At 40.2% G+C, this 23078-nt stretch overlaps 1 protein-coding gene across 3 annotated transcripts in view; it reads right to left on the bottom strand.

The window, feature by feature from the left end:
- Nucleotides 1–17617, bottom strand: part of LOC109986898 (teneurin-3) — a 319906-nt gene extending 302289 nt beyond the window's left edge. For 2 of the 3 annotated variants that reach the window (XM_065954777.1, XM_065954784.1), the window contains exons 1-2: nt 16761–17616; nt 1390–1461 (exon numbers count right to left, since the gene is read on the bottom strand). The gene's annotated coding sequence lies outside the window, so the exon portion shown is untranslated. Of the gene's footprint in view, nt 1–1389; nt 1462–16760 lie in introns of all 3 variants that reach the window. The other variant, XM_065954775.1, reaches the window with a different exon arrangement.
- Between the last annotated feature and the right edge of the window lie 5461 nt (nt 17618–23078).

Here is a 23078-nt window from a genome sequence, read left to right as displayed (position 1 = left end):
ATGGTGATGACAGTGTCATGGTCAGTCATATGCCTACCCCTTTAAATAAAGCATTACCTAATGTTTCACCTCTTTACAGACTTCCATTACAGAATTTACAATCTGCTATCTCAAACAACGATCCGGAGAACAAAAGGTCACTCACTTTGCCATTTAAGTTCTGTCTGTTAGGGTCATCTAGAAGGTGCTTCATGTCGACTGTTTGTCACCTACGCAAATCTTTATAAATTAAGCGAATGCTTCACCATCATCTTGCTTTTCGGCTCTGTCTTTGCATGTTTGAAGTGTCTGTTTCTGAACATTGAGGATGATGATTTAGCTGGAAAAGCATCAAGCAAGTAACGTCACAAGTGTCTGACCGGACGAACAATCAACTGACTCAGCTTAAGGTAAAGGGGCACAGGACTACCTTACAGGTATACAGCTGTTTGAACAATGCAGCCTGCGTAAAAAGTGTCGCCTCCTCAGCACCTCAGAGTCATAAAGTCATATCAACCATTAGAACATGAGTTGTAAAAAACAATGCCCTCCATTTTTTTTTATATCAAGCAATCAATATTTCCTGTCAAGAGAATAAATCAGCACCATCTAGTGGACTAAAATGTTTTCTTTTTTTTTTCTTTAATATTTTAAGATCAAAAAAGTTGTAATCATTGCAATTTTAAGTCCACTAAAAAGGTGTATGCACTGACCCAGCAGGTGTAGGCTTTTGCCTTGGTTGATATCATAAACTAAAATTTCCTCTCACATGTGCTTCAGTAATGGCCACTGACTCTCAACCGAAAAAATGTGCAAATAAAACCGAGGACGCAAAAAAAACGAAACAAACAAAAACTCAATTTTATCAAATTTTTCAGACGTCCACCTCCTCCCTGCGCTGTGTGTGCAGGACGCTGGTGATAAGCTGCAGCTTTGAGCCGACTGACAGAGTAAAGCATGAATGAAATGAAAATTGAATAATGTGCTCCGACTCTGTGTGTGTGTGTGTGCGCGTGTGTGTGTGTTGGGTGTTTATGGCTTAATACGCCTCTTCCTGGGAGTTCCACCAACTCCCTGTGCAACAAACGAGAGCCAACACGGTCCAAAGAGCTAAACTCAGCCAGTTGTCCTCTGGACCGAATGGGCTGTGAGCTATCACACACACACACACACACACACACACACACACACACACACACACACACACACACACACACACACACACACACACACACACACACACACACACACACACACACACACACACACACACACACACACACACACAGATACAAGCACACTGGCCTATTTGGCAGCTGAAGCTCACATACAGCCCTTGCAGCAGAAATAGCACATGTATGTGTGAGCGTGGGTGTGAGTGCATGTGTGTGTGCACTCATGCATCGTTACCTGTGTTGGCAGGTGTGAGCAGAGGGGAGTCTTACGTCAAAGCATCAGAGTTGTTCAGGACCCAACACAGTGCTGAAAAGAAGAAAAAAAAACACAACATTTTAGCAGGGAGTACTTTAGTTTTTACTTTGTGCAATTATTAGAGTTTAAACATGGTGGAATAATTTGCATATGTCTGATAAAATAAGTGCCCACAGCGGTGCTGTTATGTTTGGCCTGCATCTAGGCCAAATCATTTGAGCAACAATGTTCCCCTCCTCCTCGCTCTGCTGCACAAAGATTTATTCTACTTATCATGTCTGAAAAACTGCTGAACAAATGTAATAAAAAAAAATATATATCTGCAGACCGTAAATTCATGCAGAAGGGATGTTAGATTTTGCACTAAGACAAACAAAGCCATGTTTCTATCCAAGCTTTTCTTTTTTTTTTTTATCAGAATGAACCCAGCTGCACAGAAGCTATAAAACTCAGCAAAACTTCTAAAATGTCAAAAAGAAATGTGATGAAATGTGAAGAGAACTCATGAAGTATCACAGCTGTGTGCAGAAGAATATGAAACTGGGCTGAAATGAAGCACCAGAGGACTGTTTGGATTCAAGCAGTATGGTTGTTACAATATCAGATGTTTTCTGCTTAAATATGATACCAGAGAAGAAATAAAACAATATAGATACCTGTTTGGATACCATGGCAACAAAAATACAAGTCTAAGGATACTGTTTTTTTTTAGTCTTATAAATTACCTGTCTAAAGGCATTTCACATTTTCAAACTTTGTAGAGAATTTTGCGAGAACTGTCGCTGAAATCTTTCTGATCTGGTTGTTCACATTTTCACCTCACAGAGGGAGACGTTGCCTATAAGATGGGAGGGGGGCTGGGGGGGTCTCCTAGTGCATGACATGAGGTTAAAAAGAAACAAAGAAAGACGCAGAAGTGACGGACAGAGCAACTGATTTTTTGAAAGCTTCTGCCCTTTTCGATTATACCGATGATTAAAATAACAGAGGTTGCATTGTTGTAAAATGTGACATTGAAAAGTATTGAAAAATCTAAGATTTTGACGGATCTTTTTCCCAGAGCAGTCAGACACCATGAGGGGAGAATCACAAGCTTAAATAAGAAGACTGTTGTTGGCTCTGTCATCGTCTTGGTTTAGAAAACAAGAAATCCGGTCTCATATGAACCAGGGGAGTAATAGATGTATTTTGTTTTCTGTTTGTCTGAACATTTCTCATGTTGGCTGAAATGCCCTTGATTGAGGAAGTCGACAAAATGAGGGTGATGAAGCAATCACGGTGTCCTTGTGACAGGTCTGAGAGTGGCTGCTGCTTTGAAATCATGAATCTGGCAAAATGAGGCATAAACAGAAGACACAACACTCTCACACGGAATAACAACAACAAAAAACAAATTATGTTTCAGTCCGGTGATTTTACCGAGTCACTGGACTGAAGCTAAAGGTTAATCAGATGTGGTGTAGCGGTGCAGGTTACTGGCTGCACAATGTTTTGGTGTCTCTCTGCCCGTTTTATGTAAAACTGGAGGAGAAACATTCAGTGCGTAGAAAAAGAGTCTCTCTTACTGAGTGGAGGCGATTGAAACATTTGAGTGGATGTGGTCTCTATGATCTCCCCTATGATCAGGGGAGTCCTTTTCTATCACATGGAGGATTCAAATTAGCACAGATGTTTGGATTAACTTCATTCGTTCTGATTTATTTTCCAAGGACAAGACATGAAAATAAACTATTATTGAGCATCGACATCATGAAAGAACCTGTTCCTGGAGAAAATACAAAGCCCAAGAGAGAGGACAAGGAAGAAGGCGATAATAAACAGGTTGTTATTTTTTCAGGTCAGGTTCTAAACTGGAAAACTGCAGCAGATAAATCACAGCACCACTCAGAAGATAAACATTTACTTTTGATAAACCTCTAACCTATATGAGGACTGTTCATTCACAGCTGGCTGAATGCAGACCTCCTCACAGCAGACTGGGGATGATACAGGACAGAGTCTGTATTCTGACTGACTTGAGCTCATCTGTAACATGAACACACACCACTTCTATGTGTATGTGTGGAAGAACCAAACTCTCTGGGCCTGATTTCCAAAAGGTTTGAACACCTAAACCTGTCCAGAGAGATGAAAACATACCGCCTTCACATGAAAGGGTTAAATGCTCCCCTAACTGGGCTGCAGAGCAAACAGCGTCTCTGTGCGTTGATGGTCGTTGCACTATTGTAAATCAGCCATTGAATATACATTTGGGGTAAAAGTGTACTTCTTTGTAAAAGAGACTCATTGCAAAGAAAACCTAATCCACCGAGAATGGTGCTAAAAGCCACATGCAGTTAGTGTGAAACATTTACTGTCTACTGAGAGTTGGTGGTAACTGCACCGCACTATTTATAAGGAATGTCACACGCAAACTTTCCACCAATGAGAACTCCCCTCTTCATGTTTTGAAAATAAATGATTTCTAAATAAATCTATAAATGTTACACTGCCATAACAGTTTTTTAAGAATCAGAGGTTAAATCAATCCTCGCCATGTGGACAGAATCGAGCTCTGTCGGGCTGAGAATGCGCAGAAGAGAGAGCAGAAGCTGACAGCTAACCCCCCACGTTCAGACGCAAAACAAGAACAAACTGCATGACACAGAACAATTCTATGGGCTTGTTTGCGCTATAAAATGATGAGCACAACATCATTTGTGAATTACGTCTTGAAAAGGTGCAGATACCAGGCGCAATTTCTGCCCAAGTTTTTGGAGATATTCTTAGTGAACACCCCTTTGGGATTTGTTTGTGCCAATGCCTGTTGTCTTCACCAAATACATTATATTCAAATTTGTTATAAGTGTAATTGAGACAGAAAGTGATGGAGTTTATAAAAATACAATAGATTCTTCTAGAAAATCAAATGCATCACAAAACTAGTTCCTAAGATTTAAATCAACGTAAGACAAAATCAAACTCGCTGAAAGTCACCACTTCAACAATCCCCTGCAACTTACACAGCCTCATCATGATGGTTTTAAGGATACTGATTTCCCAGTCAAATTTTTAGATATTATTGTGATGGTACTCTTTGGATTTGCATACCAATACAAATCAAATAATAAAATCTTGAAACCGAATACGTTCAGATTCTGATGGAAGTTGCCAAAGGAATCTTTGCTCTATGTGAGACCTTTTCAGTGTCTAAAATAGACACCGAAAAAAGAAAAACATAAACGTGAAAGGACTTTAAATCAACACTGTTTAAGCTAATATTCATCATGTGTAATTACTTTACATCTCTGGCACATAAAGGACAACAAACAGACTACATAAAGTTTGATGGTGAGACATAAGGCTGAGATTTAAAGGATAGAAATGTGCAGTATTCTTACAAATAAAAGGTTTTGACCTTTTGGTTTAAAATAAATATGTATCAGCTGAGGCTCTAATGAGTTTGCTAGAGCGTCCACCTTTGAGCAGACGCTAATGAGGCGCATTATTATGTACAGTAAAAACAGGCTCTCAGCTTCATAACAAGACACTTAGAGTCATAATGTGTTCTAGTGAAACATTAGGACATGAGGCAAGTACAGGCAAAGTCCTTGTGGTGACTGTATGCTGGGTACTCTCTCATTGGTCAGAGCCTCCAACACTACGGCAGTCCATCAGTTGAAGCCAGGAGGCTTTTTTTAAGCAATAAATTAAGAGATTTTCTTTGCATGTCCCTGAGATGTTAACACAAAAGGATGGACAGTCGGATGTAACGAAACACAATGTCTCCAGCATCCAAGAACAAAGTCACAATATGTGTCGTATCTTACCTCTGTATCGTGATACATATCGTATCGTGGGGTTGTGGGAAATACCCAGCCCGATTAAACAAACATGCAGAATATAGCCGTCTGTTTGCGTCTCTCTGTCCCCTCTTTTCAAACTGTTCCAAACTGAGAGAGTGCTGAAGTCATGACAAGGACACCGAGTGAACAAGTCAATGCCAGACCCCGAGTGCACCCGCTGGTCAGGAAACATCGTGGGTGTGTTTGATTGGGGTCACTTAGCTCGAAAGGGAAGTGCATTAAGTTGGTGATTAATTAAGGTAGATGCCACCTTTGTAAAAAAAAAAAAAAAGCTGCTGCTTTTCTGAACCACAACCCATTCTTCTTCATTCATTTAATGCGTTAGTGTGCAGTTTTAATCCTGTTGTCTCCCTGCGTGCTCTGTCTCTTTGACCCCTGGACACTATGGCAGTATGTTTTTGTTTTTTTTAACCAAACAGCTCGGTGTCCTCCTGCATCCAGCTGGAGTCGGTGCTCTGCCCTCCTGTGGCTGCACACACTCTACCAGCAGCAGCAGCTTCTTCTCTGCTGCAGCATCTGAGGCCACTATCTGTTCATCCATTTTTCACATGGTTCATCCTTCTCTTGGTTGTTTTTCTTTAACTCAGATTGCTTCAAATGAAAGCACAGTGTCAATTTCAGCTAATCTTAGTTAAAATCTCACAATATCATTGCATGTTTGGCAACCATGGCAACAACAAAAAAAGTCCTGTAGTCACCAAATGTTGGCTAATTTCTTGTTTGACATCACTAAAAATTGCAAGCGATCTTCTTCACACTGTCTCAATTGCACAAATAAAATGGAAGAATTTTGGAACCGCAACACTGCTGATGTATTTTTATAGTTTAGACTCTTTCTCTCTCTGCAGCTTTAGGTTAAAAATACAGCTGACGAATTAAAGTTGTTCCCAAGCTTCTGCACTTTTTGATGCTTTCCATCAGTGAAATAATGGAGATCATTCGTGGTTTTTTTTTAAATTTTGTTTTGAAGATATTTTTTTTTCTTTTTGCCTTTATTAGATAGCACAGCTGAAGAGAGACAGGATGTGTTAGGAGGAGAGAGTGGGGGACGACATGCAGCAAAGGGCCTATAGGTCGGATTCGAACCCACGGCCGCTGGGCTGAAGGCTATTGCCTCCATACATGGGGAGCACATCATACCTGCCTTTTGAGGAATTTCATTTCTTTTGGTCAGTGAAAATTATACAAAAAATAAATAAATAAAAAATTTGTTAACGCGTAAGAATCTCTGATTTAAAAAAAAATTTTTTAAACAAAAACAGAAAATTTCATCATGAACAGAAAAACTATTTTTGATTATATTTTTTTTGCATCAGATACCAAATCATCTTGGCAGTGATGTTATTCTGAATGATTTGCCGAGCTGTGTTTTAAAACATTTTTTACAGTGACTGAACGATCAATAAAAACACGTATTTCATCAGAGAGGGACGTGAGTCTTATATAAGCTCCCTATAGATGACTGCTTTTCAAGGTTATTTATTGATTTTTTTTTTTTAAACTCTTTTTCTTATATACACACACAATGGTGACAGCAAAGGATTCTTATTAGTTGATATTAAAATCAAAGTGTATCCAACTAAATCTGGTTTGAATGGACGCATAACAAAAGGAACATAAAATATAAATCTCAAAATAAACTTTAATTCACAACACTTTCATTTGATTTCATTAAGACTTTTTTATACTTTAATTTGTCATGTTTTATGTTGATTTTCTTTACACTCAAAGTGAGAATTATTTAATTATCTTGAAATGTGCTCTTCAGTCAAGGACGGAGACGACAGCAGCGTGTCTGATGTTCAGATTAAAGAGGCGGAGGCGCAGTGGAGGAAGAGACCCACAGAGGATGAAAGAGGGACGTGGCTGAAAGAGTCAAAGGTAGGAAATGTTGACGACACACAGAAGTGTTCCCTGCTGTACACGTTAACACACAAACATGTTTGTTCACGCGGATTCTTCACTTCCTGTGTTCTCTGATCCTCACGAGTCCCAGAGTCGCCGAGCGGAGAGTTCACACAGAACCAACACATCCGAGAGTTTCAGCCTGACTGAGCACCAACGAGCACGCTCTAATGTCATCAACCAGCACACCACCAGCCCCGGCATGTGTGTGTGTGTGTGTGTGTGTGTGTGTGTGTGTGTGTGTGTGTGTGTGTGTGTGTGTGTGTGTGTGTGTGTGTAGAAATGTTAATGTAACCAGTCAGTCAGCTACAAGCCCCCTCGTTCAGTGCAGGGTGGCATTGACCTTCGAAAACCCTTGTAAACACACGTACACACACACACACACACACACACACACACACACACACACACACACACACACACACACACACACACACACACACACATTTTGGCTGTGTGCTTCTTTGCTGGATGGCTGATTACATTAAAGCACTGACATTGTTGAGTTCCGGTGCGTTCACGTGTTACATGCTAATCCAAGAGCACAAAAAATCAAATACATTCAGAGCTTTTCCAAAAATCTATCAAAAGTTCAAACTCCAAAACTCCAAAGTATTTATGTATTTTTTTCATCAAAAGACAAAAATAAAAATAAATACATGCAAGGTTTAACTATAGACCAAGCCTGTTGACTTCATGTTGATGTATAAAAAAATACAATATGAAAGGTAAAAAAAACATAATATATTTCAAACATACCGGACATACACACTGATCCCAAAAAAAACAAACAAAAAAAACAACGTAAAACGCTGTAGTTTACATGCCAGGCCAGGAGTTGACGCTGTGACTGTGTAATGGAACAACACGGGTGGGCCTACATACTCTTCATTCTACAGAGAGGTGAGGTTTAAACTACAAACATGGCGACTTCAAAGGGACTACAAAGAGAGTCAATTTCAAAAAAGGTTTTACTGGGAGTCATGCAGTCGTCACATAAAGAACTCGGGAATCTGCCATTGTTGTGGTAGTTCACCTACTCTCGCATGGCTATTGACTGAAAGCATTATGCACATGTGTGAAAAGTCTCTGTTTTCAGAAGCATATTGAGAATTTCCATGACGATGGAGACATTACTGTTTTTTTTAAGTTTGCAATTTGGAAAACCATTCTCTAAATCTTTGCATTGTCAGGCATCAAAAATGGCGTTGTCATGTGTACAAACAAACAGCCCAAACGCAACCAAAGATTACAGGTTTTTTTTGGTGCATTTTGTGCCTTTATTAGAGAGATAGGACAGTGAATAGAGTTGGAAATCAGGCAGAAAGAGAGTAGGGAATGACAAGCGGGAAGGGAGCCACAGGTTGGATTTGAACCTGGACCTTCCGCTTGGAGGACTGCAGCCTCCATACATGGGGCGCACGCTCTGACCACTGCGCCACCAGCGCACCAGAGATTATGATTTTGTTAACGCTCAAGGGCCTCCCTGTAGAACTCCAGAAGTGACCTTGAAACTCTCAAGCAACCAGACCAACTTCTACACTTTGGTCTGCACCGACTTGAACCGGCCACAGAAGTCCCTACAAACTGAGCTATACTGCTGCCCACCATGTTGGACATATTTCTGACATGTTTTATATATCTTGTGCTTAAATTCTGCATACAAGCAACAGCATCACTCAAATGTTCTCCCCAGGGATAAATCAAGTATTTCTGATTCTGATTCTTGGACAACAATTCTGAGATGAAGACGTGTGGTGCCTAAACTGTTTACACAGAAGAAAGAGACAAGCTGCGAAAGGAGTAAATATTACAAATTAATCTTAGCTGCTGTCAGATAAAAGAGACATTTCTGAACATATTGCTTGTTTATTGAAGGCGTGTATGATCCACCTTTGGGCACTATGACTTAAACCTGTGCATAGGGAGCATTTGACTGGAGTTACTGGAGCAATATAAAATCTCTGGGTATGGAAGGAAGCTTCTCCCAGAGGAGAGCTGTGGAGTGAAGTCAGAGAGGGAACATTAAAAGGGACGAACACGAGGGGGTGTAGATCACAGGGAGAGGAGGTGAGCTCATCCTTACGTCACAGTCGAGCATGACTCGTTAAAAGAAGATCTAAAAACTGATTTATTTATTTTTTCACATGAGTCACCCCGCAACTGCAGCAGTTTGTGCAGCGCTCATGTCTTCAAATCAGTTCATGTGCAATTATTTCAGAGCTTCATGTTCTTCTGTAAATGTTCAAAAGAGAAAAATGTTAGTGGGCTTGTTTTTTGTTTTTTTTTAATCACTGCAGGAGCGTCCGCAGAAATGGCTGGGACCCTGAAAGGTCCAGTGAATAGGCCCTCCCAAAATAGTCTCCTGACTCCTCAAAGCACTTTCACACCGCAGGTCACACCGACACATTCACACACTGATGGCCGAGGCTGCTATGTAACGTGACCATCACCATTAACTAATCCCATTCGTCCACATTCAGTACTCGCTGACGAAGTAGCAACTCGGGGTTCAGTGTCCTGCCCAAGGACAGAGTGGACATGTTCTAACAGGAGCTGGGGATTGAACCCTCAACCTTCCATTTGAGAGACGACTGACCACTGAGTACCACTGAGCCACAGCCGCCTCAACAACTGCTTGAATAATCTCTGAGAAAGCTGCATACAAACAAAAATCTGCAGTAAAAACTTGTAAATTTACTACAAATGAAATCACATGTAGAGGAAAGAACTGCAAAGTCACAAAAATGTGACAATGAAAATTATTTCAGAGAACAGAGCGTTAAATTCACAAGAAAACAACTTTAATACTCTCTGAGTTGAAATTATGCAATCATACATCATTTAAAAAAACATTAAAAAAGTAAAGGTCTTAAATATTTCTGTAAAAAATGTGCAAGAAAATGTCAAATGTCTAAGAAGAAAAGCTGCTTGAATATTCCCAGAGATTTAAGTGCTATAAATAAAAACTGGAAAAATATCTGAGTTACAGAATACAAACGAAAGATCGTCTAAATAAACTCACATACACAGAAATAATTGAAATGTACATTTAAAAACTGAACTATATCTGGAAGTACAAAATAAAAATAAAAATATGAAATATCTGTGAACAAAGGTGTAGAAGAAAACCACTTGAGTATTCTCGGAATGTATATGTGTTCAGAGATGTTTCAGAAAAACTCAAATGTTTGCGAAGCATTCCGTTTTTAAGAGTAGAAACTTCATTATTTTCTATAAAAATATTTTGCAAGAACAACTCAAATCTCTTAGAAAAAGCAGCATGAAGATTCTCTGAGATTTCAGAATAAAGTTCTAAATTAGCGCGAGAGAGAAAAATGAATTCTGTCATAATAATGAAGTGACATTTTTATAAAAAAACAAAAACGTACTATGTGTTCTCGTAATCAAAGTGAATATTTGAACACGTCGAGCATGTGAGTAAAGTAAAGCAGCAGAGAACAGAGTCCAGTCCCACCTCTGCTGATTAACCCTTTCATCTCCATCACTCTGCTGTGTTTACGTCATGACGTCATTACTTTAAATATTTCTAACTGTTAGTATCTCTTCAATCTGAACCAAACTCAAACTGAGATGCAGAGCGATGTGAGCGATCCTCTTGCTCTTCAGTTTGATTAGAGATGAATTCAAAGGGGATTAAGTGAAGACCGCTCTCCTGCGGCCGTTTCACGTCTGCCCGCTGTCGGTCACATTTCACAGGGTTAAAAAGTCCCTGCCATCATCCTCTTTATCCTCATCGAGAGGATACCCAACTGTACCCAACTTACTCACAACAGTGTTATTTATGTCGTGGCATCACTGTTTCCTTGGCAACAACGAGCAATTTTTTAAAATATCTAATACATATTTTAAAGTTGTAACAAAGTGACGTCGGTAAACTTGTGTTTCCCTTTAAATTCTACACGGGGTTTCTGCACACTTTTCTTGAATCAAAACATTTTTGGAAGATTTTGTAGATCCAAACAAAGAAAATGAATTCCATTATTGCACCGCGTAGTGTCCATCCTTTTTAGATTTAACGTGGGACTGAACCGCTTTGATTCTCATTCTCCAAAGTTTGACAAATGCATCCTAATTATTGATTGACCACCTCTGCCAATCATTTCCTGTATTTTTCATCTTCCAGTGAAATGTCCTTGAACTTGCATTTCCCCGTTTTCTCCTTCAACTCTCTTGTGTTCACAGTTTGTGAAAGTATCCGTACCCCCGACGTAAACAGTGTGAATCATTACAGTGTAGACTTGATCTAACATTCATGTCTCAAAGTCATCTCAAATTTAAAGACATTTTATGACCTTAAATTTAAAGAAAGTGAATTTAAGGTTTTTTAAGGCTCCGTCAGAAAACCGCTATCAAACAAAGCAATACAATTACAGAGGAAAAAGGAGAAAAATATATTTATTCTACACTTTGATATAGTCACAAAACCAATTAAAGTAAGAAAAATAAGTCTGCAGAAAGTTCAGTTTTCGTAGGTGCAGGTTGTCAGATTGCGTTGAAATGATTTCTGCCGGTTTGTTTCCATGACCCTGAATGACTTTGTGAAACAAGCTTAAACAAAACTATGCATTATTTCAAATAACTAGAGTGCAGACTGGCTTTCCATCATCTATAGATGTACACAAATAATTTATTTCTCTGACCTTGTGAGAATCTCTAAGGCATACACATGAATGTAGTTATTGTAAACTTCACGATATGCATCGATATATTTGCTCCTGAGGAAGACAATGAAACAACTTGAACTTCCTTCTGGTCTCTGTTTTCTGCATCTCTGCTCCCTCAGTGATGTGAACACTGCACCCTGAAGACGGACAGAAAGATCTACGGAAGCCCAGGAGGAACAGAAGCCGCAAAGGGTGCACACTTTTAAATACCAATTACTCTGAGATAAAACTCACAACTTATTAACATAATTAAGTGATGAATACAATTCTAAGATATGACTTGTAAACCAGATTAAATGACAAGAGTCCATTTTGAACACATTAACTCGAAGGAGTAACATGAGAACACTGAGAACGCTGAGACAGCCTGCAGGTCCTGAAACAGGTCCACGTCCTGCGCCGTGCTGCAGGCTGCATAACGTGGATATGAAATATAGATGGAGAGAACATGGCGCTGCCTCTGTTTGTCTTCTGTGTAACTTTAAAGTATGGAAAATATTAGTTTAAACGTTAAACGTTAAATATAAATTTTACTTTTTGCAACAATTTCAACACTCAGCTACAAAACAGAAAATACATTCTCAAGAATTAAAAACACAGTAGCATGTACTAAACTCCGAACAAAACATTTTCTTTCTGCTGATATCCAGAGAAAATTAAAGAAATACACATCTACTAGACACACACACACACACACACACACACACACACACACACACACACAGGCTCCACTGTTGGACAAAAGGTTCATTTATGAAGCGCCAGGTAGCTTTCATCAGCTGGATCCTCAGTCTGAGCACTCCCTGGATAATACACACACACACACGCGCGCACACACACACACACACACACACACACACACACACACACACACACACACACACACACACACATAGTGTGTGCAATGCGGATGAATCTTCAGTTTGAGGGCTCTCATGGTAGTTATTAAACACACAAAAAGACACACACACACACACACACACACACACACACACACACACACACACACACACACACACACACACAAACACACACTGAGTACAGCCAACCTCCTACATACAACATGGACACACAAAGCCCACTTTCAAGTCCTTTCTACAGCATTTTGATACACACACACACATTCAATCAGCTCATCACGGTGTGTTGAATAAAATGTGGTCATAGTGTCATTATTATGCTTTGTGTGTAGAAAAACCCACACACACACACACACACACACACACACACACACACACACACACACACACACACACAAACACACACACACACACACACACACAGGTAAAATAACCTGCCACTCATTCAGTGAGAAACACACTCACACTTCTGATCTTTAACAACATACAGAGACTAAAATCATTTTTAAATCCTTTTTTTTTTATTTTAAATCTTGCGAAAATAAAAATGTAATTTTCACTAAAAATCTCATGAATCTTTAAATCCATCTTTAAATCAAAGCAGTGTCACCTCAAGTCAGCGGATTCTAAAAAATAAAAAAATAGATATATATAAATTTTGTCTCTGCTGACAGAATAACATGAAAACATTTAACATCGCCTGCAATCACACGCAGGATGATGCAGGTGCTGTGTCTCTTGTTTCTGTTTGTGTATATTTGTAAAGATGTTTTTAACTGTTTGTAAGGCAAACAGGATGAGATGTCACAATAAGCAGCTTGATATATTTAGAACATCTATATGTCTATTTTTCTGGAGTGTCCTGATTTGTAGAAGTTCACGCTGTATGATGCACTGAAAATAATTAATAGTGATAGTCGTTCGCTTTAGTTGCCGATGCTTGCGGTGTTTTTGACTGAGCTGCACTTCAACATATCTGAGAAAAAAACATCAGTGAAGAGAGAAACCAGGACAAACCGTTGAGTTATGTAAAATATCATCTAGACTTTTTACTGCTGAAACAAAGAAATAATCTCCAAATGCACGTACAGTATTTTAAAATAACTCTTCTTCTTCGTTGGTGTTTAATGAGGACGCAGCCTGAGCCATCTGTGAAGCTAACAGCATGGAGGACAGAGCGCTGCTGCTGCTGAGCTACAGAGTCGACGCAAACATTACCCAGCTTCTATTCAGACGCTTTTCAAAGGCAGGTTTGACTCCTCCTAGTTCAGATTTAAACAAGCACCGTCTCTCTCTGTACTTCAGCTGATGCTTCTTTAACCTAAAATAACTTCACCTGACGACAGTGAGTTGTTCCTTTGTGTGCAGACGCTGCGGTTTATAAAAGATCGGCGAGAACAGAAGCTAAAAAAAATCACATTAGTTTGTGAGATGCATCGACACATGTCCAAACAATTTGATTAAATGGACATTCTAGATTTTGAATAATTATCGCCATGTTGACATCACTGCTTCGAAATGATGTCAATAAATAGCCTGTTTCACACAAGCAGCAATGTCAATAATAAACACAAATCAAGAGCTTCAGAGATTTGTGATTTGATCAATCAGCTGACTGAAAGAAAGTCATTTGACAACAATTTTTTGTAATCCCTGAATCATTTATGTGATTTATTAAGCAATAACATAAAGGGTTTGTTCGTTGAAGCTTCTGAAATGCACTGATTTGTTGATTTTAGTCATCATTTTTGATAAAAAAAAACAATTTTCGGGAGATTTTGAACTGTGGTTTTGACAAAAGAAGCGATTGGAAGACGCTACCTGAGACTGGGAAATTGAAATGAGCTTCGTTCACAGCTCTTTTTATAAAAAATCTTGAGAACTTTTTTTTTTTTTTAAATCATCATCAGAGGAAGCAACTGTTTGTTACAAAATTACACTGCAGAATAAATATACTGTATATATACTGTATATGCCTCCACATCCAACAGAGCACGACATTTCCTCACTTCTCATCACGAGCATGAAATGATGACACAACGTATCGTCTCCACTCTCTTTCATTGAAACCTTTCTATCAATGACATCAGACAGTTGGATGCAGAGAGCGCTGAAAAGCATCAAAACAACAAAGTGATAAAAGATGTATTTTAATGAAAAAGGTCAGACCTTTTAAAAGAGGATTAGCTCAAAGTAAACACACTTGTCACCTTCACAGAGCTCCGCTGAAAGCAACAACAGTGCAGCACAGTATTCTACACTCTCATTTCTGAGCACTATGCTGCAATTTAATCTCAATTCCTGCACACTGAAGTCAAGATTTTACAGGAAATTTCACATTGATTAAAAATGATCACCAAAGTGCGTACTAATATCTTCTGTACCTGCACACAGAGGGAAGGTGGAGATACCAAGGACGTGCGTTAATGTTTCAGAAGAAGAGAAGGCGAGACCAAACGGCAAACAGTACCCGGGAATACGAGGTCAAAGCGTTTCCCACAGCCGCTGTGCATACGTCCACAAGTCAAGTGACAGAAAAAGATGAAATGGAGGAAATATTTACAGAAAAGTGTTCTCAAAAACCTGTTGGGCAAGGGCGGAAATTTACTTAACTACCCAACATTGCAGAAGAGAGTACGCCAAGAGAGAAGCCTCTCAGTGCATACCTTGCTGGCTCACGCTCACACACACACACACCCACACCCCCCCACACCCCCCCACACACACACACACACACACACACACACACACACACACACACACACACACACACACACACACACACACACACTTCCACACACACACTTCCACACACACTCACAAGACAAGACATTTCTGGAACAAGGTTTATTACTGCAAATTTAGTTCAGGCATTAAGTAATCCTAGCCAGTAATCCTATTTCAAAGTGGGCTCCTGTTTGAAATCGATACCAGGATGGAGGTTAAACCCCAACAACTCTAATTATATTATATATTATATTATGTGTCAGTGGTTACATTACATGCACAAACTCTTAAAAGTTGACACATTTCATTTTCACATTATTTCATTCACTATAAATTGCCACTGTATGCAGGAGGATAAAGCTCACTCCTCTTTACAGCAGGATGGTTTAAAAGTGCATTTATAAAATCATGAGAATATCTTCCCAAAAAGCAGGCTGAGAGTTTATTTCATCAGGATAGAAATTGTGTTAGAAATCTTGGCGATACGGTGTTCGTGCATGCACAAAAAGACACACTGGCATTCACTTTGATTTGCATGTGTTGCCAAGGCTAAATTATTGAATTTGGGATTTTTTTATTTTATTTTCTTCCCCCTCCTCTTATCTGACGTTTCAATCTCCCTCCATACATACACTCAGATATCAAACATTCCCAAGTGAAAACAATCGACTTCATCTCTGCCAAACATTGCGCTGTAATCTGTCTCTATAAACTGCCTCTAAAACGCGTCATGAACTGTGTTGCATCGACAAATTTCAAGAACGTAGCCTGCAGATCGCCATGATTTCCATTCAGAAAAACAGTCAATTTAACTCTCGCTGCCCTAACAGCAATTATAATAAGCTTATTAAATCCAAATCAGAGGCTTTTTTCTTAATATTCATGACACAGGCCCTCTTACGGGGTATACATCGCAGAAAACGCCGACATGTTTAAATTAAAATCAACTTTTAAATCCGGTAACATTGCTCACTCGCTCATGTTGTTGCACAGTTTAAGGGTTAATATAAGGAGGACCAATTAGAAAAGTTAGAATTGTATAAACACGTGGTGATTGCTCGTTTTTATTGGTGCCTAAATGAATCGCGGAGGATTACATTGAGGCGCTCTCTGAACATGGTGTGTGATGCGTATCGACATGTGGAGCAGCGCTGACCTGCCATTTTATACCGGAGAGGATGGCATCTGTCGTGGAAACAACACAGAGTCACCCCGGTGTGCTGCTCAGATATTCAAATATTTTTGTTTGTTTTATTCTAAATGTCTGCTTCTGTTTCTTTTCCTTTTTTTTCCTACAGATTTATTGTCAGTGAGGTCTGTCCTACCTGTGCGTCCCGATGCTGGGGGGGGGGATCCTCCTCTGCTAGTTTACGACCTCCGTCTGTAGCCGCTTGTTGTGTTGTTTTCTTCCACTTTCCTCCGACAAAACAAACTCCCACTTGTTCGGATTTTCAACTTCAACCTTTATGTTGCTCCGAGCAAAAGGAAATAAAAACAAGAAAAGCGCACTCAGAGCTCCATGTTCTCAACGTCCGTCGGTTCTACTTTACTTTCTAACCGCTTTGATGAGCGGAAGTCTTAAGAAAGAAAAAAAAAGGCGAGTTTCCTCCTTTCAAAACACTGTTAGTACTTTAAAAATTAATCGATTTTTTTTTTTTGTATTGTTGGAGCAAAGAAAAAAAAAAAGAGGAAAGGCTCGAGGAGTCCAAGGCAGCTCGGCGCGCGCGGCTGTCAGAGCAGCGCACGCGAAATGAACCGTTGTTGAAGAAAGATGAAACGCTCGCTTCTCGTCCGTCTTCAAAACTACAATGAAACTTACAGAGCTCAACGAATAATATCGATTTTCATCCCAAAGCGTCCTTTTCTATCCGGAAATAAACCGCTCAGCAGGTGAAACACCTTTTCCCCTTTGCTCTGCGCTTTCTTCTCGCGCTGTCCCGGCCGCCCGGCATACGCGGGGGGGAAACAGTCTCTGCAGCCCGAGACGTGAAGATGGAGAGAGAGAGAGAGAGAGGGAGGGAGAAGGAGCGAGAGAGCGCGCTCCGGTGAAACGGAGATCCGAGAGCGTCCTCTGTTACTGCTGCCCTCTGCGAGAGTGAGCCAGCTCATCTCCTCCCGGTAAAAGATGATGATACGCCAAGCGAGGCAGAAACGGAATGCTGGGGATCCCCTGCTGCGTCCAATCCTGACGTCTCTACCGGTGTGCCGGCTTGCGCGTGTGCGCAACAGCGACTGCGTGAGTGTGTGAGTGTGTGAGTGTGTGTGTGAGTGTGTGTGTGTGTGTGTGTGTGTGTGCGAGCAGCCTACATGAAGGATCGGTACGGGTGGTTGTTGTGGATTGGAGAGGGTGGGGGGGTCAGCCGTGACTTTGAACTGTGTGCCCTGACTGTGACAGGTGACGGCGGAGAGCAAGAGCAGCGCGAGCGCATAGTAAGACATCCGGTTAATGAGGTGTGTTTTTTCCACCCTGATTTTATTCTGACAGGATCCTCACGAGCTAAAAAAAAAAAAAAAAAAAATGGACTGTAAAAAAACTCAAGGACGACGTAACCGTACAGCTTTATTTATTATTTATTCAATCAAAATATATGTTGCCTAAATTAAATACATTTTGATATGTTGGCGTTCAAAATTAGTTTTCAAAGTTAGTCGAACAAAATGTGGTCATATTGCCATTATTATGCTTTGTGTATAGGAACACACACACACGCGCGCGCGCGCACACACACACACACACACACACACACACACACACACACACACACACACACACACACACACACACACACAAACAAATATCTCTTTCTCTTTCACACACGCACACATTCACCTAGAGCAGGGGTTTTCAAATATTTCAGCACGGGACCCCCACTCTCCATATTTTAGTAATTCATGGTAAGAATGGATAGTAGAAGAACACAAGTCATCTCCATGTTTAAACTGAAGGACTGAGTGGACGTACAACATTTAATTATAACACACGCAGGTGATGTGTGTGTGTGTGTGTGTGTGTGTGTGTGTGTGTGTGTGTGTGCGCGTGTGTGTGTGTGTGTGTGTGTGTGTGTGTGTGTGTGTGTGTGTGTGTGTGTGTGTGTGTGTGTGTGTGTGTGTGTGTGTGTGTGTGTGTGTGTGTGTGTGTGGGGGGGGGGTATTTATTCCTAGAGAGCAACAGACACCTACATTGATGCATTTATACAAACTTACATTTAAGGTTTCATCAATTTCATCTCTGCATGAATCTGAATTGATGACATTAGTTTCATTTTAAATTGGAATACTTTTTTTTAAATGTGTTTTCACAATAATGGGTCAAATATGCAATGTTAAATTATTTCAAAAAATTGTGTTGTTTTTAGGAGGCATCTCACAGTGTCTCACGACCCCCCAGGGGGTCTTGACCCATACTTTGGGAACCACTGACCTAGAGGATCAACAGACACCTCTGCAGCTGTTTCTCAGTCGCTGGTTGTTAAAATAAAAAGTCAGAAGCCACGGAAATGTGAATCTACTGAAAATGCAGTAAAAGAAAATATTGTGTTTAAGAAACAAACTCCATCTTTCAGATTATGACCGAAAACTTAACTCTAAAAAAATGGAAACCTTTTTTAAATCTGGTTTACACCAAAGACTGAAAATGTTTCCTGCTGATTGTAGGATTCTTTTGTTGTTGAATTGAACATATACCCATGAACTTGCTAATAATATTTTGGTATTTTCACGGAAAAATTCTTCTCCTGTTCCTCCATGATAGATTCTTTGAAATGTTGCAGGATTGCTTCACTACAGCAGGTACCCAGTCACACAGAAGAAACACACACACACACACGCACACACACACACTGAGGCAGCAGAGCGCTGGAGGAGTTGTAAGCTACAGCGAACAACTCACGTACTAGTAGAGCCTCAATCTCTTTCCTACAATATTAAAATATTTTAGTATTTGATGTTAATTTTATTTAATATTTATTTCTATAGGTCTAATATGAAGCAAGTAAACTGATGCCACAAAGAGCAGCATTTATAGCTGAAGCTCATTCGCAATGTCCGTGCCTAGATGGGACTTGAAAGCACATCAAATTGCACAACAAACACGCCAGAGAATAATAAGACAGAACGTTAAATGATATGAAATATCACACCATAGAACAAAGTCACACATGAAGCACACGGCCATGCATGACTACAGGACTATAGTCTTTAAAAACAGCTTCAGTTTGAGTCCGGTTTGAGCTCTGCAGGTAGAGCACTCCCTGAACAGAAACATCTGTTTGTCCAAGAGAAGATTTACCAAAGGGATCCGTACAGGCTCCATTAGACGCTCCACCTGTTACAGAACCTGATACTGAAATGAAAAGTAACAGTTAATAGCCTTTAAATGTATCAAGCAGTTAGTAGGCTAGTAGCAGCTAAAGTCATGAACCATCCTTCAATCTGCCTTTTGCGAGCTAGCATGTAACAGTGGGGACCTGCAGACAGACAGGAAACACCTCTGCATTGGGTTTGAAAACACAGCTTCCATTGCATCGTTGCCTTTGTTGTTGATGTTATCTAGATGTATTTGCATTATGGATACAAGCCGTTTCTCGTATTATGAATTTTTTGCTTTTATGCATGGTGTAGTCCTGAGTGAATCAGCGAGGATCATTTCTAACATGTTAAATAAATAAAAGCAATGGAAATCTCTAAATAAATTGAAATTATTTACATTTGAATTATTGATTTAATTTGTAAAACCCCATCTATCTTCCGGAATTGCATATTTATTGACGTTTCTTGTTTTTTTTGTTTGACCTCTGACCTTGTGCTTGCATGGGGCCCCTAGTAAACAAATCCTAAGGTAAGGTGAAATTGACTACATTCAAGATGCAAGCTGAGTTACAACTTAAACTTCCTGTATTTCTGCAGCATAAAAAGACAGCAAAGCCGCCTAAATACAGATTTAACTAAAGTATTGTTTAGTGTCTCATGTACCAAATTACTGCACAAATATCAATGGAGTACTGCAACTGTGAATAAGTGTGCATTACATTTGTTCACTGAAGCAAACATGGCGTATATGTATATTGTCTGTCCACGTTGTAGTTTGACGGGGAGACTCAGAACAAAAAAGTTCTAGACAAACAGTAACCCCACAAATCATGGTGCGTTGGCTTGTTAATTTTGCTCAAAAAAAAGACAAACAAGAAGGCTTTCTTTGTGCTGCCTGCATGAACGACTGCGTGCTTTCAGAGATCAGTGTGCTTCCTAAACAACCAGTCTGGCCTTCACTAAAGGAGGCATGCAAGGTAACAACTGTGGTAAAAAAAAGACTTTTATAAAAGAAAACAGTGTGGAAGAAAACAGCGAGGAGCAGACGACAGCACAGTCAGAGGTGGAGGAAAGAACATTTTTCTATAGTGACCAATGCAAGGCGAATGGTGAGTGCAGACAGAAAACACAAAGAACAAAGCTTGATGCATCCTGGAGAGATCATATTCAGACAGGTCGTATGGTATAAGAACAAAGGAAGCCATGCTGAAATGTAAATGGGGCTGGCGGAGAGAATTTGATGTATCTAACTATTGTTTTGTTGTAATTGCTGCAGTCGGTGAAGCAAATTTTCCCCTTGCGTTACAGGAAAACCAAAACGCTGCTGTGTCTCGGTTCATAACATCTTCCTGAAGCACACAGCTCGTTTTACTCCACCCCCCTTCTCCATGAACTGTGTCTGGATGAACATTCCTGCTGCTTCCAGCTGCAGGCTGACCAGGTCTCAGTTTGATGATCTGTTAGCTCGGATCAGAAGGATTTCTCTGTTAGACACCACCTACCAGTGTTCTGTTTCAGCTGTGGAACTGAGTGACAGTTTCCCTGTATCTAACAAGTCACACTAAAGTCAGGTGAAATCTGTCTCACTGCAGTACTATGAACTCACAATTAACAGATTTCACTGAGATGTAATGAAAATAAACAGGCTGAAAGGATGCTGAAATAACTACGTCAGGATGCTGACGCAAGACAGACATAAATTATTATTTTATTTTTATGAGGTTCTCATTGAATGAATTGTTCCAGACCCTATACAGTTACAGTGAACTCTGCATCAGCATAACACCTCACTGATAAATGAAAAAGTTAATTCTGGAGATAAAACTGAAGAAAAAAAAGTGAAGCTGCAGATAGTTTTAGAGGATAGAGTTTACTTGTTTGTTTAGTTAAGTGCTTTCTTCCAGTACCTGTATGTAAACTAAATATATCTTCTCTGCCCGTGAATCCACACTCAGTTATGTGACCCCATTGATAAACTAATGTTGGCCTTGTTGTATGCAAAGTGTGTTGTTTAATGTCGTGACCATTGTCAACAACCAATAGGAGCGGTCTCACAGTACCAAACAGGAAGCTGCAAACGCGTAAATGTCATGAAGAGGTGAAGGAACGTGTGTGACTCTCCTGGATTGTGGGGAAGAAAAGGAGAAACTGGTGGAGATGTGAAGAGAGCAAGAATGCCTCTTTGACATGTCCTCCTCTTTGTACCACGATAGAGTGGAGAAGGAAAAAAGGAGGACAGAAATTTCTGCGGCCCTTGGAATCCCCAGTGAGTACCACTAATGATCCTTCTGCAGGTTCGCATATGGAGCCGCGTTACAACTTTGCCTTTCTCTCGATAGTCAAATTTGATTGGCTTCTTGTGGTACAAAAAGGGGGGGGAGGGGGGGGGGGACACGTTAAAGAGGCATTCCTCCTCTCTCCCCATCTCCACCAGTTCCTCCTCCTTTACTGTTTTCTGCTCAAAGTTGTAGGACCGGAGAGCCTGGCGGTTATGTTGCCCGCCCCATGTACGGAGGCTGTAGTCGCCGTTGCAGCAGCCATGGGTTCGATTCAGGCCTCAGCCCTTCGCTTCATGTCATCCCCAGTTCTCTCCTCCCCACATTTCCTGTGTCTCCTCAGCTGTCCTATTGAAGAAAGGCAAAATGGCCCCCAGAAAAAAAAAAGTTATAGTTGTACATTTCCACCAGGTGCATGATATGGGAAATGACCTCAAAAGGAATCTAGTGACCTTGCAAGATCCCCAGTCTTAGTCTGTGACTATAAACTCTTTAAGTTGAGGACACACTGCCTTTAGATGTAAGAGGGCATAAGATGTTAGTATTTTTACAATTTTCTAGTGTTTGGAAGGCATGAGATGACCAAAGTTAATGTAACGTTTGATGGATAAAGAACGGGGCGATGACGTTTGTATCATGTGACGGTGTTGCCAGTGTTTTCTTTTCACACGTTTGTTTTTACTGTGAATGCGACTAATGAAACGTAGCAGTGCTATAAAGTTAAAAATGGTCATTACAGCGTCAGACTGTATTACTCGTCCACCATCCTGGTGTTTCCTTTTAATGTTACATGTCTCGCCTCCTGAGAACCCCGCCCCCCCCCCTCAGGGACATGTGTGAACGGCCAACTCAGGAAGATTTCAGCGGCAGGCTGTGCTGGAATAATCTCGAAATGATTAGGCATGTGTGTAAACAGCTGAAGTCTATTTATGATATTAACCTCATGTCAAATTATTAACAGCGCTAAATAATGGTGGAAGTATTTCACTCATTGTATCAAACGTGTTATTCTATCTTCTCAGCTCCAGAGTTTAATCAGACTCTTTCACTCACATCCAC

This window comes from Labrus bergylta, chromosome 1, assembly GCF_963930695.1.
Source record: "Labrus bergylta chromosome 1, fLabBer1.1, whole genome shotgun sequence".
NCBI classification, from domain to species: Eukaryota; Metazoa; Chordata; class Actinopteri; order Labriformes; family Labridae; genus Labrus; species Labrus bergylta.
The sequence above is the reverse complement of the archived record's forward strand: the minus strand, read 5'-3'. Positions and strand labels throughout refer to the sequence as shown.